Genomic DNA, 14378 nt, shown 5'->3' with positions numbered 1-14378 from the left:
AATTAGCTTGTTACTGGAAAAGCTGCATTATTTTGAAAACAGCTGAACTACAGCGCTGACAAATATAGAGGAGTTAATAGTGTCACTAATTTGAGTGAGTTACTTTCTACCACTGCTGGACAGTATTCAGTCACGGCACGTCCTCTGCCGAATACAGACGAGAGGGAAAATAGAATCGCTAATTTTAGTCGCATACTTTCATCCCTCAGGTACAACGAACTCTTGAATTAGAAGAGAGATGCAAATAGAAAAGAGTCTCCCAGAAAGACAGAGGTGGAAACTTCTAGACCCGCATGTTCACACAGAGAACGATTGGTGTAATTCAATTAAAGGGACAGTTCACCCAAAAATGATTTACTCACTCTTGTTTCATTACAAACACGAACACAACAGGAGATCATTTGTGAAGAATTGTTAAGCAGCTCTTGCCATACGACAAAAGAGTATCAGTTGTATCAGTGTTTTTCCAGTAGTGAGCTTCATTTTCCATTCAGGAGCGCCGTAGAGTCACAAAACGATATATTGTCGAGGGAGACATTAAACACACTTTCTCTGTCACATAGTGCTGCTGGGAAAACTGAATCAGTTCTTTTCATCAAATAATAAATTACAAAATAAATTAATTTTTAGTGAGTAGATATTTTCGGAAAATTCCTGTAAATTAACTAGTTCATAAAAATGATTCTCTGATTCAATTGTGCTCCACGTTACTTTAAAAAGAACTTATTATTAAATATACAGTAGCAGATGATATTATTGCAATTATACACTAGAGAAATTGGTACTCTAATTCATGAAAGTGGCATTCAACTGATCACAAAGTATATTCAGGACATTACTGATGTAAAACAGCAGCATCACTGCAACACCTTATCCTCGAGTAATCATGATAAACTGATCATTTGACTCTAGAAAATCACTTTATATCAAACACAGCTGAAAGATATTTGGATCATTAACTGAAGCTGAACGTTGTCTTTGTGTTTGAGTTTGAGTTGCACAGTATGTAATAGACTGGCATGTCTTAAGGTCAATATTAGGTCAGAAATGGCAGAAAAGAAACAGATTTCTCTAGAAACTCATCAGTCAATCATTGTTTTGAGGAATGAAGGCGATACGATGATTGATAAAGGTGTAACTACAGTCTTCAAAGACAAAGCACAACTGTCTCTAACAAGGACAGAAAGAGATGTGGAAGATGTGCAACTAAACAAGAGGAACATCAGAGTCTCTAGTTTGAGACGCCTCACATGTCCTCCGCTGACAGCTTCATTGAATTCTACCCGCTCAACACCAGCTTCATGTGCAACAGTAAAGAGAAGACTCTTATGGGAAGAACTGCAAAGAAAAAGACACTTTTGAAACAGAAACACAAAAAGAAAAGGTTCGAGTGGGCAAAGAAACGATTTACATTTACATTTATGCATTTGGCAGACGCTTTTATCCAAAGCGACTTACAGTGCACTTATTACAGGGACAATCCCCCCAGAGCAACCTGGAGTTAAGTGCCTTGCTCAAGGGCCCAACAGTGGCATCTTGGTGGTGCTGGGGCTTGAACCCCCGACCTTCTGGTCAGTAACCCTGAGCCTCTACCACTGAGCCACCACTGGTAGAGGCTCAGGTTGTGCAAAGCAACAACAGATAATTGGAAAAGAGTGTTACGGATCTGAACCCCATTGAGCTTTTGTGAGATCAGCTGGACTGTAAGGCACGTGCCCGACACATCTATGGCAAGTGCTACAGGAAGTGTGGGGTGAAAGGTCAAGTGCTACAGGAAGTGTGTGGTGAAAGGTCAAGTGCTACAGGAAGTGTGGGGTGAAAGGTCAAGTGCTACAGGAAGTGTGTGGTGAAAGGTCAAGTGCTACAGGAAGTGTGGGGTGAAAGGTCAAGTGCTACAGGAAGTGTGTGGTGAAAGGTCAAGTGCTACAGGAAGTGTGGGGTGAAAGGTCAAGTGCTACAGGAAGTGTGGGGTGAAAGGTCACATGAGTATCTGGACAAGATGACCGCTAGAATAACAAGGATCTGCAAAGCTGTCATCGCTGCACACGGAGGATTTTTGGATGAAGTTCTGAAAAAAAATGTCCAATTGTAATAGTAATTTTTCACATTATTAATGTCCTGACTATACATTGTGATCAGTTAAATGCCGCTTTAGTGAATAAAAGTACCAATTAATTTCCATAAAATCTGTACATTATTCCAAACTTTTGGGTGCCAGTGTATATTTATTTTGGGTGACAATGTTAAAATGAACATATCAATTTATACGAAATGTAAACTAATAAAACTAGAAGACATGCTTTTTCTATAACTGAGTTGAAATTGAGTTACTATAAACAGCATCAATTAAAAGGGTCGTGTCATGAGGAATCACATCTTCTTATACAGTACAAGAGGTCACTATAAAAACATCCTGTAAGTTTCAGAACTCAAATTGATTGTTTCCAATCCTGCAAAAATGACATGCTTTGAAATCGGCCCCGTAGTGATTTAGGAATAGGATGTACATTTTAATATCCCTGCCTCCACCAGGGCTGGATTGGTAATCTGGCATACCGGACGTTTTCCTCTTGGGCCGACGCACTTTGGGGTCGATCAGGGGCAGACTGGCCATCTGGAGAACTGGGAGTAATCTGAAATGAGCCGCTGCATTATGCAGAACGGGCAACAAAATTGCGCCGCGATATGCTGAAGGGGGCAGCGATATGCAGAAAAGGACAAGCGACACCTCCACCCCCACAGAGGTCGTTCCCCTGTCAATACCATTGCACACGACCATGGAGGTTGTTCCCCAGTCGCTGCCGGTGTTCCTGACCATGACGATTCCACTCTCTGAGTCTTCCACGGCTTCACTCCTCAAGCTTTCCATGGCTCCTTCCATGGTTCCGCCTCCCACGTCTCCCTGCTCCAAGCATTCCACGTCTCTCTGCTCCAAGCCTCCCACGGCTCCCTGCTCCAAGCCTCCCACGGCTCCCTGCTCCAAGCATTCCACGGCTCCCTGTTCCAAGCATTCCACGGCTCCCTGCTCCAAGCCTTTCATGCCTCTGCCCCTCTAACCTCCCATGGCTCCCTGCTCCAAGCATTCCACGGCTCCCTGCTCCAAGCCTTCCATGACTCCGCCCCTCTAACCTCCCACGGCTCCTTGCTCCAAGCATTCCACGGCTCCCTGCTCCAAGCATTCCACGGCTCCCTGCTCCAAGCCTTCCATGACTCCGCCCCTCTAACCTCCCACGGCTCCCTGCTCCAAGCATTCCACGGCTCCCTGCTCCAAGCATTCCACGGCTCCCTGCTCCAAGCCTTCCATGACTCCGCCCCTCTAACCTCCCACGACTCCCTGCTCCAAGCCTCTCTCTTGACTCCACTTGCGTTCATTGAGCTTCCACGGCTCCACCATTAACACTACATACTCCACCTCCTAAATCTCCAATTCCTACACCTGTTGTTCCACCTCCTGACCCTGTTCCTGCCCTGTGGCCACCCCACAGGCTTCCTGAACCTGTCCCTGCTCTATGGTTGCCTCCCAGGCCTCCTGACCCTGTCCCGTGGCTGCCTCCCAAGCCTCCTGACCCAGTTCCTGTCCAGTGGTCACCTCCCTAGCCTCCTGATCATCCACTAATTCCTCCCTGGCCACCAGATTGTCTGTCAATTCCTCTTTGGCCTCATTATTGCCTCCTGGACACTTCCCTGTGTTCTGTCTCTTCCTCTCCTCCTCTACCATATTTTGGCGCCAGGAGTCGCCCTTTTTGTGTGTATGTGTGTGTATATGTGTGAGTGTGTGTGTGCATGTGTGTGTGCGAGTGTGTGTGCGAGTGTGTGTGTATGTGTGTATGTGTGTGTATATGTGTGAGTGTGTGCATGTGTGTGTGTGCATGTGTGTGTGCATGTGTGTGTGCGTGCATATGAGTGTGTGTGCGTGCATGTGAGTGTGTGTGCGTGTGTGTGTGTGTGAAAGTGTGTGTGTGCATGTGTGTGTGTGTGTGTGTGAGTGTGTGTGTGTGTATAATGTATATGCGTTGTTATATTTAGCAGGAGCTCTGATATCTGCATGCCTGACTCTATTCTGCCCCCCCCACACAGTTCTCTCTTTCTCCTGCGTTGTGTCTCTCCTCCCACTGCAGCCCCCCCACCCGTCTCTCTCTCTGTCTCTCTCTCTGTCATTCACACAGCTCTCTGTATACTGACTGAAGCAGCATCACACACAGACGAACAGAAGGAGAGATAAACGGGAGAGAAGAGCAGGTGTTGAGGTGAGCGTTGCAATGTTTCACAAAATAACACACTGCCAGAGATCTGCGTGTGTGTGTGTCTTACCATTGTGTGTTTGCACAAGACTCAGGCATTAGTTGCATTTCATATCTGCAAAGGCAAGACAGACAGACAGACAGACAGACAAACAGGCCACAGACTGTGTCTCAGTGTATGAACTGCAGTGTTTATGATGTTGTTTTGATGTTTATTGTGTTCTTGTTTGTCATTATGATGAGAATACAGAATGAAGGTTTAGTACTTTATTATGGTCAGTTCTCATGTGAACTGAATAACATTATATCTGTGGTTTAATAATTCACATCCTGTGTGGTATGTTCCAGATCTGTGTTTCATAGAAGTCTTGACACTATTTATGAATCATCATGCATGCACATGTCAAGGAAATGTAAATTGCATGTAGAGAAATCAGAACATGCTGTAACATACAAATATGAATTGAAATAGCAACATTTTGGTCTAGCAAGAATTATTTCAATGAGTATTGCAAGTTACACCTGCGTGCGGGACATACTCTGTTCTTTATATACAACGTGCATTGCGGTGTGTGTGTGTGTGTGTGTGTGTGTGCAGTTTATTTAAGGCCTCAAAACACCTGAGCAAGTGTTATTCACAAAATCATTATTGTTGCAGAGTAATTAGTGTTAGCAATAAATATTGAGTGTCAGAAGAATTTGAGGTTGGAGTGAATTTCAGACAGCTGCACTTTCAGTTGTTTGTATATTCTGCACATGGATGTTCATAGACATTCAGACATGTTAACACACGAGCGCTGGCTGCTGACGATAACGGGTCAGATTTCCGACCTTTCACCGGCTAGCTTTAGAAACCACCGTGTGTGTGAGAGATGGACCGCCGCTCGTTATTGATACGGCCTGGCACATATCCGGTAATTCTGACCATCTGCTCGGATATCCACAAACAAGCTCAAACTCATTTCCACTGCACTGTAAATGTGCTTCCAAACCGACCGCATGAATTCACACGATGTGCTCGAGTCCTTTACAGGCACACAGAAAAGCAATAGTGGGATTTATAAGCAATGAAGAACGAGAGATCAAGTTATATTGTGAATATAATCATAAATACAGGACGTTGATTTAGGAGGAGAGCATTTGATTGGATAAATGAGCGAGTGCATCATGAGTCAGCAATATTCCTGAAACAGAAACACATTTGAACTGTGTCTTCATCTTATAAAAAGAGCTTCCCTAATCTTCTGTAATCCAGACACAATCTGGAGCTTCTGCTGGGAACATCTGAGACGGGAGTGAGACACATGTGAGATCTGTGAGATTAAAGTACTTCAGGATTATGAATTAACAGTAATGTGATGAGGCAGCTCTCAGACGAGTCGAGTGAAACTTAAACTGCAGCTAATAATCCTGTTCTAATCACGTTCAGAGTATTTCTGTGTTTCAGAAGAATGAATCGCACGTCTAGTGAAGATCGTTCTGGGAAAAGCTCTAGCAGCACTTCCTCATGATAGTTGCTACCCCGGTAGCAATTCCCCCCATTGGCCCCTATCTATCATGGCCTCCTAATAATCTCCATCTCTGAATTGGCTACATCACTCTACCATCTCCTCTCCACCAATAGCTGGGGTGTGGTGGACGTTCTGGCGCACTATGGCTGCCGTCGCATCATCCAGGTGGATGCTGCACACTGGTGGTGGTTGAGGAGATTCCCCCTATACTATGTAAAGCGCTTTGAGTGCCTAGAAAAGCGCTATATAAATGTAAATTGTTGTTGATGTTGTTGTTGCTTTGATATCTATGACATTTACACAATTTAAATGTGACATTGTATAAAAGCTCAACGTGATAAACTTGAACAGGGAACATTCTAGAAACAATATTCAAACAGTGCAATCTGAAACGGATGCAGGTTTGGGTTTCACCACTCAACGGATCTGTTTTAAGGGAATGGAAAGAGCTGTTCCAGCAGGAATCGACAAGGTGGACTCTGACACGCTCACTGGTCAACAAATGTCCATGTCAGTATGTGTTGAAGCAAAAGCTCCAGTTCCCTTCACTGTTGTTGCATAACAGATAGCAGATTAAAGATTCAGTCCACAATACTGATTCATGAGCCGACAGTCTCACAGTACTTTAAACAAGAACTGACTCAGGAAGCATTTTAGAAAGATTTATCTTTTTTAAGTCGTATGGAAAACAGTTCCTTTACTAGTACAATTACTCTAAAGACATCGTCTGCACAATGAATGACATCACACGACACGCTGTTGCGCCATCACTAAACAACAAAACACTGCAATTTAATTTAAAGTTTGCCTAATCGCAAAGTGTGTCAAAACGATCCCTTCCCAAATAAATGCAGTAAACTTCACAGATCATTTCAATAGTTAGCGATCCGTCTGAATCCTCGCGCTGATGGATCCTACAGTAGATGAGTGTTTAATACATGCTAATTACTGTTGTTCAAAGTTTTTGCCGGTCAAATGTGTCATTTTGTTTGGATGAAGCTGACTCCACCATGATGCATATGGCCTCTATCATTACACCGCTTTTCACTTTCACAAGTCCTCTACGCCCTTGTGACGTCACCTGTGAAATCATGTAAACGTTTGTAAAACACTTTTATTCAGAGAGTCTTGAAAGAGACAGTCCATTGAAAACATGTGATCAGTATGTGCGCTCCATGGGAGTCTAACCCACGACCTGGCGTCGCTGGTTAAATGCTCCACCAGTTGAGTCAGCAGTGTTTGCCGTGTCCTCTCATTAGCGTGATTGACAGAATTGGGGAACTAGAGCAAACTGTAAATCAGTCCAGCCGGAATTAATTACCGTTTGGACACAGTCAGTGTTGGACACGTTTATAAGCTCATTAAATCAGATATCTCCAGTTTGATATATGGCATGTATTGCACCTGACCACACAGAGAGCTAATAATCCCATTAATGTGAAGGGTTCAATCCTGGTATTTTACACCCTCTCCTGAGGATTAAACTGGACGAGAGGTTCATCAGACCTCCTGCTTTGCCAGAATTGAGAAACACCTTCATCATATGTTGAGCTGCTGTTCCGGTCTGATCCGTTCAATGTTAGTTGTGCAGAGAAACTTCCGGTTTATCCTTCATCAATGCAGCGACTGCAGGGTGGCATTATTGTTGCTTTTAATCTATAATTTATCTAAACACTTCTGCTGCCTTCAAGTGCTGTCAAAATGATCCTCCTTCCGCTTCTGAAGTGGTAATTATGAGTACGTCGTGTTCAGGTGCTTTGATGGAACAGGAAACATGAGGACACCACGTTTACTCTTGCATGTTTCTTGGGGAACTTTATTTGGACACTATAATGCTCTCTGTTAGCTTGCTGACAATAATGGAAGAATAATGCAATGTTGGTTAAAGACAAGCCCTTACAAAACATCGAAACTAGCCGCACACTTGCCACAAATGTGCCGCTTGTTATTTTCACATGAGCTTTTATTCGCTGCAAATGTTTAGCAGAAGTTTGCAGATCTTCACTGATAGTGGTCAAACTCCAAACCGTTGGCAACAATGGACAATCAGGTTTGCACAAAGCTCATTTGCATGTGGAAATGATCAGTGGTGAATTCTCTCGATATTTCGTAAAGGGGTGTAAAAGTTTTCCCAGTCGTAGTTATGACTTGAGGGGTCGTTCATGTGCAACTTCCAAGTGATAAACTCGTATTTACAATGATTCCGATAGCACGTGAATGCAGCATACATCTAAACCTTTCCTCTTATGAGAGATTATGACACACAGAAACGGCCTTGTGTTATTAGACTGGATGAAAGCATGCATGTGTGGTTTCAGGGGGAAGAGCGTATAGTAAACTAACAGTCTGACTAATCAATGAAAGAAATGCAACATACAACACAAACAATAGTGGACACTGGGGGCCAAAAGTTTGGAATAATGTTCAGATTTTGCTGTTTCAGAAGGAAATTGGTACTTTGTAGAGTTTGCTACATGTATTGCTCTGAGAATAGCGTGAACATTGTGCAGCTCCTCATCGTTCCTTGTGGACGGTAACGCTTCACTGACGACAGTCCATCGATGGAATACATGCGGAGGTTTCAGTACACAGCTATCAGAGTTAGCGAAGCGTGCACACTTAAAAAGGGATTTCATTTAGCCGTTTCTAATCATGCGGTTCCGGGCGTTTGCATCTGCACGATTCATTCACATATTTAAGATATTTCCTGGGAGATCGTTTGCTCTCATGCATCCAGTGGAAAACATTTCTGACATATTTACATACTTTGATGTTTGATTGGCATTAACACCATATTAACAGGCTATATTTGATGCAAAAGTTGATTTGCCTGAACAATAATAGCTATTAGCATGTCTTTTGCCACTTAGACATCACGGTATCATTCCCACTGAAAAAGAAGCATGTACTGTATAATGTTCCACACATGCACAATGCTCCCTACAGAGTGCTCACTACAAGCCCACGTGTGGCTCACCTGTAGAATGAGATTGATATGATGAGGTTTGCGCATCTTTGCTAACTAGATGATCTGTAAATGTTTTCTGTGGTCGTCACAACAGCAGCAGCTCAAGGCTGATGTTTCTCTGAAATCAGAATCTATAGATCATCAGACGGGGTCTAGCAGGGCACAGCGGGGGTAAATGAGGGGCCGTTACAGCACATGGGTCACTTTTAGATCAGGGATCCTGTTTCCTGTGTGAATGCCAGTGAAGATCGCTCTGGGAAAAAGAGTCTATTTATACCGACGAGAGGAGCTAACACTCGCTAACATCTCACACATTGATTGACTGATGCTGATTTTAGATCATGTGAGAAACACCAGCTATAAAAGATCTGTTTTCCTTAAAAGAGGTTTATTTGTGAGGAACAAGAGCTAAACATCTAAACGTTCCTGTATCTTTAAAGAGGATCATTATGTTGCTCTTTATCAGAAGACTTAATGGAGATCTCATGTCCATGCGTGAACTTGAAAAATATGATGTCAATTCTACATTTGTATTCAATTCAAACATGTACACATTTAATGCTCAAGCTTATTAGTAAATATTGGAAGAGGAAGACATACATGTGTCATGTGGTACATGCAAAGTACATTAAAAATGCATGGAAATGCTACATGTACACTTTTAAAAGCAAGTCTTTCAGGTGCTGTAAGTACATTTTTCATGGAAATGTTTGCAAATAATGTTCCTACTCCATGAAAAATATAATATATGTGTCGTGAGATATTTCACCGGTCTCAGTGACAACAAATAAAAACATGTCCGCGGTCTCTGATGCTTTCTGCCTGTCAGTCATGTTGCGTGTTCTCATAGTGTTGCAGCTGCACTGAATTATTGAGGCTTAATGCCATTTTAATGCCATGTTGTTCATAACAGTTGTCAGTTGAGGGCGCTGTTGTGCTGCTGTTGTTCTTAACAACCGTTTCTGCATGATTTCGGTCTCAAAGCTAATTTGGGATCTTTGGAGGGCGTGGTTTTGTAAAGAGGGTGCGTGGCTAATCCAACGGCTCAGTCTCATGAAATTAGAATGGCTAAACTCACTTACAGCACCTTTAATTTAGTGCTACATTACTTGAGTAAATGCACAAATAACTTGAGTAAAATGTACTTGAAAATATGGTCTGTTAAATTTACTGTTAAATGGGGTCTGAAACACTAAATCCTAAATCCTTTTCAGTTTTATTACTTATATCAATATATGATCTTTTTTTATTTAGCAATAAATTAGCATTTTCTCTAAGAGTATTTTGACCGGCTGATATCAAGAATTCCCATTTTAACTAGTGAAAGATTAATAAAGCAATATGAATCACGTGCAGATTTAGGGCCATACAGCACGATTGTGAGTGTACTATTGCTTATATGTAACAGTTCAATGAATACGTAAATAAAAGAATGAGGAAAAAATAAGGATTCTCCCAAAATGTGCATTTGTGCATGGAATTACTTTCTTACGCAACGGATCAGGATCTGCCATTGCTAGTTCAAAAGATGCGCACAAGCCTCCGTTACTAAAGAACAAATGTCACAATAGAACTGATAACGGCAGCTTGGACTTTTTATAACAAGTTATTGGTGAAACAAGGATGCGTGTGTTAGAGAGCGATTGAGCATGTGCACCTGTGTCTGTCACAACTCCCAAGCAGAGATGAACAGTAAAGCTATAGCTGTTTAACTCTATTCCTCAGCTGTAGTGTATTAGTCAGCTTGCTGATGTCATCGTATTTGCTATGTGTAAAAGTATCCATCCGTGCGGTGGTATTTCTCCCTATGTTGAATCTCCTCCCAAAGCGGGCACACATAAACATATGTGTGATTACTTCATCGGTTGTGTCTCTCAGCCTTGAGAAGCCTTAATGCTGAAGCTGTTAGTTTAACTGTATTTCCAAGCTGTTGTGTAGAAGCGATCATGGAGTGAGAGACAATGCAGATTACTTCAAAGAAATCAATCGCTGACTGACAGCGCGGACTCAAATGAACATCAGCTCAAGTCGCTCAGAACACCGTTTGTTGCTTTTGTCGCCACCTGCTGGCTAAAATCTTAAATGTCACATGGATAAATCTGTGCCGCTACAGGTGTTTACAACACCACGAACACAAACAGTAAAGTGTCCGAGTGCTGCTGCTCTGAGACATCAGCTGTCTTGGGACGTCTCTCATCCAATCAGATTCGAGGACCAAAACTAACTGTTGTAAATTTGTAGATATCTATAATTCATATTCTGCACATGATCAAATATCAAAAGTGCTCGCCATTGTCTCAAAACGCAATTACAAAGTTATAAGCACACAATTCTCTTGGCCTATCATTGCTGAAGCATTAAGATTAATCTTAAATGGAATTAAAAGGCCTAGCCAAACCCATAAATTAGAACGAGGTGTTCACATACTTTTGGCCATGTGTATCTGCAGTTCTTTAAGTGATGTATTCGGTCTGATGAATATTGTCAGTGTTGATAGGAGCTTCATTCCAGCTGTCTGAATGAAAATCCGCCATATCAACGCGCCTCACAACGTTAGTGCTAATGTCTGAGAGTCCATGTGGATAAATGTACTCGCATCAGGGGCTCTAATTGGTGAAAAATGTCAGTCATCGCTGCACTGTTATTTGCTTTGTTATCGTCCAGTCTCCAGAGATTATGTGTCTAAATGCGTCCAGTGGCCTTGTTCACCTCTGGCATTCGTCGAATGACAGCAGCAATTATCAAGCTATTTTCTCTTTGCTCTGCAGCTCTGTGACGCACATACGGTCAGCGCGTCACGGCAGGTGTGACAGACACTCAACGACGCTCTGCATGAACGCAGCGAGATCTGACCGCACAGACACACACTGAGGTGAGATACAGTATGAAAACTGCTGTATGAATAATACCCATATACCCTAAAAAATGTGTGAAGATGTGCAGTGTACAACAGAGCACACTGCACAAGATACTGTATCCCACAATGCAATGCTCTCAACTTGACATTACATTTCCAGTGTGATGAAAGAACCAGCAATATCATCAACTGTGATTTGATTGGACACCTAAAAATACCAACATTTTAACACAATCTTGAATTTAAAATGCAAATATTTTGAACAACGATGATTAATGAACACCACTCACTGAATCTAACATGAAACATAATGAGGTCATGTGACAAATGTAGCATACTACTTGAAACATTTATAGTTGCATACTTCACATTCCTCACATACACTCTGTGCTCATATACTTATTAAACTGTCATATCTTTCCCATGTGTTTCAGTACCCATTACATAATGAATAAATCTGTAAATGAATTTGCTTTGAGCACTTGCGGCTCCAGGTGTGTTCTAGTGTGCAGAGAGTTGTAAGAGTAAATGTAGCAAATTGGAAATATATTTGCAATTTGTTTACAATATTACACTGGAATAGGTTTAAAAAAATAAGTTACCACAGCTGCGATGAGCTGCCGAGGGAGTGACAGAAAATTGGGCCTTTTTTTTTTTGCTGTTGGAGCAAACGGGTTAGCAAACATGTAATTAGCGGTGGTCCCCCATTCATCGCCATTATCCGACTATGATGACTTCCGCTTCGCAGCATGCGGACAAGTGAAACTGGTCCATTGTCTGTTCCGCTCGCAACATATCATTGAAAAAGTATTGTGACATGGCAGGTATATAGCTCCCACCTAGCAACACCTCAGCGACCACCTAGAACACCCTACCACTGGTGCCAACATGGTGGCGTGCTGAACACATGCGTTCCTCTCTGCTCCCATGGCAAGCTGCATATCATTTATAAATAACAGTTTCGCCACAATTTCAAATAACTCTAAATATACACAAGTTATTCTCGGGCAACGAAAAAGAAGCCGGGACAACAAGATTCCTCTAACACGGAGATGGCTGGCCAACTCTCTGGCACGCTAAGTGATGGCAAAGAGGGTAGCGCTGATGCTAATATAAATCAATAAGTTAGCATCATGAGTGCTATCGCTGGCATGAGGGAGGATCTTTCTTCAAAATTCACAGGGCTTATGTCGGCCATACAAGAGGTTAAAGGAGACATGAATGAGTTCTCAGGCAGACTTCCCACAGCTGAACAACACATCAGCGATACGGAGGACCATATCTCCACACTGCCGAAATCAGTAACTGTGTACACTTGGCACCAAACTGGAGGACCGAGAGAATTTTCTCCTCATTAACCTTCCTGGAGGAATGGATTCCCAAAGTTCTTGGGGTTGAATCTCTCCGTAACCCGATAGTCATCGAGAGGAAACACCGCCTCCAGAGTTGGCAAGATCGCACCTCTCCTAAGATAATAATTATGTTTTCTGAATCGCAGAGACAAGAGTGCTGAAGATCGCTCGAGCTAAAGGAAAAGTGATGTATGGCGCACAAGAGGTGACATTTTTTCAAGACATTGCCAGAGAGACACACATCAAGAGAAGGCAATACCACCAGGTTAAGCAGACATTGAAAGCCATGAACATTAATATGGAACGGTATATCCAGCAAAACTCCGCATTACACACGCCGGCCGTAACCACACTTTCGAAGACCCGTCAGATGTCACAACTTTCATCCGCGTGATGGAAAATACAGAGTAATTAACTGAAGATTTCTGCGATTTCTTTATGGAGAAAAGAAACAGATTTTGGGATCACCCCAGTGAAAGGATTGTACGTTGGGAAATAAGACATCAGCCACCTGTGGATTGGATTGTCATTCAAAGACATTGAGTGGTGGTGGTGTAGTGGGCTAAAGCACATTACTGGTAATCAGGTAATCAGGAGGTTGCTGGTTTGATCCCCACAGCCACCACTATTGTGTCTTTGAGTAAGACACTTAACTCCAGGTTGCTCCGGGGGGATTGTCCCTGTAATAAGTGCTCTGTATAATACATTGGTAATCAGAAGGTTGCTGGTTTGATCCCCACAGTCACCACCATTGTGTCCTTGAGTAAGACACTTAACTCCAGGTTGCTCCGGGGGGATTGTCCCTGTAATAAGTGCTCTGTATAATACATTGGTACTCAGAAGGTTGCTGGTTTGATCCCCACAGTCACCACCATTGTGCCCTTGAGTAAGACACTTAACTCCAGGTTGCTCCGGGGGGATTGTCCCTGTAATAAGTGCACTGTATAATACATTGGTACTCAGAAGGTTGCTGGTTTGATCCCCACAGTCACCACCATTGTGTCCTTGAGTAAGACACTTAACTCCAGGTTGCTCCGGGGGGATTGTCCCTGTAATAAGTGCACTGTAAGTCACTTTGGATAAAAGCATCTGCCAAATGCAGAAATGTCAAATTACAATAAATACATGATTAAAAAGAAAAGAACACCCTACAGCCTACTGCCTAGCAACCACCTAGTAACCACCTCGAAATGACCTAGCGACCACCCAAATCACACTAGCAACCACCCAGAACAGCCTAGCAACTAATTAGCAATGCCCTGGCAACAACCTAGCAATGCTTTAGCAGCCACCAAGAACATATTAGCAACTGCCTAACAATACCCTAAAAAACCCAGAACATTCCAGCAACCAACTAGCACCCAGGACAACATAGGAACCACCTAGCAATGCCTTAGCAACCACTAAGAACACCCTAGCAACCACCTATCAATGCCTTGGCAACCACCC

The 14378-nt window shown here is 42.7% G+C and overlaps 1 protein-coding gene and 1 pseudogene across 3 annotated transcripts in view; one reads left to right on the top strand and one right to left on the bottom strand.

Moving 5' to 3' along the window:
* LOC127625987 (NACHT, LRR and PYD domains-containing protein 3-like) overlaps positions 1-3718 on the bottom strand; it is a 45502-nt pseudogene extending 41784 nt beyond the window's left edge.
* Positions 3719-4156: 438 nt separating this feature from the next.
* Positions 4157-14378, top strand: part of LOC127626102 (filamin A-interacting protein 1-like) — a 92148-nt gene continuing 81926 nt past the window's right edge. Inside the window, exons 1-2 of one of the 3 annotated variants that reach the window (XM_052101659.1) lie at positions 4157-4247; positions 11489-11592. The gene's annotated coding sequence lies outside the window, so the exon portion shown is untranslated. The remainder of the gene's footprint in view (positions 4248-11488; positions 11593-14378) is intronic. The other 2 variants (XM_052101660.1, XM_052101661.1) reach the window with 2 other exon arrangements.

Source organism: Xyrauchen texanus, chromosome 32 (genome assembly GCF_025860055.1).
Source record: "Xyrauchen texanus isolate HMW12.3.18 chromosome 32, RBS_HiC_50CHRs, whole genome shotgun sequence".
Lineage (NCBI taxonomy): Eukaryota > Metazoa > Chordata > Actinopteri > Cypriniformes > Catostomidae > Xyrauchen > Xyrauchen texanus.
This window is presented reverse-complemented; position numbering and strand designations above follow the sequence as displayed.